Source organism: Pinus tabuliformis, chromosome 7 (assembly GCF_031772625.1).
Source record: "Pinus tabuliformis cultivar Carrire ecotype Pingquan chromosome 7, CPIR1, whole genome shotgun sequence".
Lineage (NCBI taxonomy): Eukaryota > Viridiplantae > Streptophyta > Pinopsida > Pinales > Pinaceae > Pinus > Pinus tabuliformis.
The window spans coordinates 765793894-765798415 of record NC_142293.1 but is presented as its reverse complement, the minus strand read 5'-3'; positions in this window follow the sequence as shown (position 1 = coordinate 765798415).

Sequence of the window (4522 nt, the reverse complement as noted above, 5' to 3'; positions counted from 1 at the left end):
GTACCCAAACCGATAAAGATAGTTTTCAACTCACCACGTGATTGGGGTTGTTGTGGCGATGGGTTATGAGGCCTTTCATGGGGAACATCTACGTGCATTGGAGAAAGTAAGGATTCATCCATTATATCAATTGAGGGAGACTTTGAACTCTAAAATTGCATACCCAGGAGTTTGGCAATGCGATGATAAGTTAACTTTGCATAATGTAAATGGAATTCCAAGTCTAATACATTTCTTCCAACAACACATTAGTATCTTCTTGGTTCTGGTAATGGCGCATTAGGAGATTGCACATGGCCCAAAGATGGTCACTTGAGACATGGATCTCATGTGCTTCAAAATCTACCACCATTATTTTGTAGCAATGTAGAAGGTTGCAATTGAAATGTTCATCCATGTGCCCATGCCAGGGAGGTTGGGGAGGTCAGCCTTGCCCACAACCACCTCTACTAGATTGCCCTCATTCTTAGACCATAATTGCAAAGAAGACAAATGCATAGCTCTAAAGCTGAGTAAAGAGATCACCTTCATGCAGCTAGAGGCCTTGATAGCCATGTTGGGAGCTCTTGCCGTTTTAATGAGGAATGAGGGATGCCAGATGAAAACTAGAAACACAACGCACTTAATGCACTTTAAATGTAGGAGGGGGTGGACTTGACACCACCATCGCGCTCCATACTCGATACATGGTGGAATGTGAGCTAGATGCGTCAACGAAAGGCCACCCTATGTGATATGCATTGGATACATTAAAGTCATTGAAGGCTTGCATTGTCAAATTGATACCCAGATTTGGGGTTATTCAAATTCCTTTTAATGTGATATGTGTATAATGATTGTTTTAAGTGGATTATATGTAATTTTATTAATTAAAGAAATATTATAATATAACAAATTGAATTGAATCGACTTATTATTTTTATTATTACTTTTTACTTTCTTTTTATTAATTTTAAGTTGAGTCGACATTATGTTTTATTATTATTATTTTTGATCTAATGCTTCATTACAATATCTCATCTAATGCATCACTATAACATTGTTCCCATGCTCTACTAATGTGTCACAAAATCATCCCTATACTCAACTAACGTGTCACTACAACATCGCCCCCATACTCGATTATAGAGCGCCACTCAACACAACCATCATGGATCCATCTTAACTCTAAATTACCAAGGGCCTAGAGGGATCAAATCTCTCAATACACAAACCTCTTTTTTAGTGCAAAACTTGAAGAAAAGTGTGCACTTAGAGAGGTTTGATTACTCTAAGAATTTGTAGGTCTAGAGTTAAGATAGATCTATGTTGGTTCTTAATAATATTTATATTATATATATCCCTTGAGGTGACAACTCAATTGGAAAGTTCCATGAAAATGAAATGTTATGTACCAAGAGATTCAAGGTTCAAATCCTCTGACTTACTCATGTTTGCAGAAGGGGAAAACACATGCTAACAAACTAAATTGAATCCACTTATTATTTTTATTATTACCTTTACTTTTCATTACTTTTTTAATTGAGTCAACACTATGTTTCATTATTATTATTATTTTTATTTAAATCTTCACTACAACATCTCATCTAATGTGTCACTACAACATCTCCCCATACTAAACTATAGAGCCAACATAATTAAAGTAATAACGTAGTATTATAGTATGAAGTCACATTAATGATATTAATGTAGTGCAGATAACAATTAAATAGAGGACCCTAAGTATTAAAGACTCTAGGAGTGAAGCGTTATAATAGAGTATAAAACATATTACTAATAGAATTGATAAATATTATTACTGATATAGTTTTTTTAATGGTACAAAGTATTAATATATAATTAATAATAACTTACTATTAAATAAAGAGTAATAATAGAATTACATTATAATGTTATAAAGTATTATTAAAAACATAAATTTCATAATAATAAATTATCATCTAATTAGAGGAATAAAAGGTCCACTAGATAAGAAAGGCAAATAGAGAATATGAATAGAAGGAACACAAGAAGACAAACACAAGAAACAAGGTCAAAGAAGAAAGAAGAAAGAAAAAATCAATTAGGACAAAGGCAACCACGCAAAAACAAAAGCAAAGAAAAGAGGAGATACAAAGGGCCAAAAATTAGAAACAAAGCAGAACAAGAGGACACACAACTTGAGAGAAAGGAGTCCAATGCATCAGGGAGAAAGGAGAACAATAAACCCAAAAACGAAGAAAAGCTATGAGAAGAGAATAAGAACAAGAGGAAGAAAACAACAGAACAAGAGGGATAAAGCCATTAAAGGGAAAATCAAAGAACAAATAATAAGATAAGGCCAATGACAAAGAAGTTGGGGTTAAAAACTCAAAGGAGAGGCATTGAACAAGAAACCAAAAAAACAATGAAAATAAGAAGGAAAACCAAGAAAAACTAGGGAAAGGAAACATAGAACAAGGGTTAACGAGAAGAAGGACTAGGGAGAGAAATCTGAATAAAACTTGATTTTTCAAGATCATCTATTGTCTCATCAAGGGGAGCTCGTTCCTACTTAACTCCAGGCCATTGTATTTATTTAGGTTCTCTAGGTGCTTGCTAATTTCTAATGCCTCCCTTACACACTGTCTATAGTAGTGATCCTCCTTTGTAAGGATATTAAAGTCTTCTAGACATACATGATGCTTGGCCTTGACTAAATAGTCTACACGGGATGAAGTGCGAATCTTTTTGCAACAAGCCTTGATTTATGCTTGTCAAGTGAGACATCTGATTTGTACCTAGTACTTAAGTTCCACTTTTAGCCAATTGATTTAATTATAAATGGAGGGTCCATCAACTTCCAAGTCTCATTCTTGATGACAAAATCATACTCATATTGCATGAATTATTTCCAGTCATCATGAGGAACAACTTCTTCAAAAGAAGTTGGTTCAAAGTCAGTAGAAAAATTAAACTCACAATCATATGAAACATTCATATCATATACATTAAATTATCTACGTCACTTCCATATTGTTTGGTGAAACCTTTGGTTCCTATCTTTTCAACCTCATTAGTATGAACACTTTCAAGTGTCTTTATGAGCCACTTTGGTGGACCTTTCTAAGATGGTCCAGGTTGCTCCACCAATTGATATGGTGTTTCATTTCCATTAGGTTCAACCTTCCAATCCTCTAATCACATCATCCAATTCAAATTCCTAAGATGATGAAGAAATCAAAACTTTGTGAGGGGGAGATGCTTCTAAAGGAGATTCTGGATATTGATATAAAATACAGATCCCCACTTCAAGATGTGGAATCTCATCATAAAATTTTTGATATGTATTTTATGTGTGAATCTATATGGATGATCAAGTTACCACTGAATGGATTTGTCATTCTGTAAAGATATACGAAAATTCTTCAAAGATTCAAGAAAAAATACATCTCTAGAAAGAATGCACTTCTTGTTTACCTCATTATAAATATGATATGCCTTAGTGGTATTTGATTACTCCAAGAAGACGCACCTTCAAATCCTCACACTAAGTTTTTTTTTCTTTACTCCTCAGGAATCAAGGCATATCAAGTGTGGAACCAAAGACCCTAAGATGCCTCACTAAAGGAATATGGTCACACTACATTTCATATGAAGTCTTATTTCCAAGAGCATGAGATGGGCACTTGTTTTTCACATATATTGCACATAAAACCGCATCGGTGCAAAAAATCAACTTTACATTTTTTAAAAACATCATGGAATGAACCATATTTAAGATAGTCTTGTTCATTCTTTCAACTAATGATTCTATTGAGGATTGTATGGAAATACAGTTTGATGTTGAATCTCATGTTGGTGAAGATAGTTTTCGAATTCATTATGTGCATATTATCTTCCATTATTAGTGTGAAGAGTCCTAATATGTAATTGTGCTTCATTTTGAATCCTTGCATGAAAATTCTAATTTTTTTAAAAACCTAGGATTTATCTTTCACCAAGTACACCCAATACATCATGTTGTAATCATTAATAAAATACATGACGTATTTATTTCCATTAGCAGATTGAATAAGAATAGAGCCACACAAATCAGAATGTATCAATCCAAGTTTTCTACATGCCCTAGAAGTGCAATCATGGAAGGGTTGTTTGTTATGATTTTCAAGGATACAAGCTTCACATTGCTTCAATTTCCTAAGAATAGTAGGAAAATTGGAAACACCATTCTATTTCATTGTATGAACAATGTCATAATTAATATATCAAAATATAGCATACCATAAGAGATTAGATGTCAATGTAGCTTCTGTTGGACATTTGTTGTCATTGATGTCAAATTGGTGTCAAAGGAAGTATGCTCAATGCATAAAGATGTGATCAAGCTGTTCCTTGAAGTGTTTCATGAAGTGATGTGGATTTGGGGAATCAAGAAATAAATATCGATTGGGTGGGTTCATGTGAAGACTCAAAAATTCCTATTTTGTTCACATGTTGTGAATCGTCATAAGCGGATTGGGAAGGATCACATGATCAATCGGTGTGTTACAGATCCATTTGG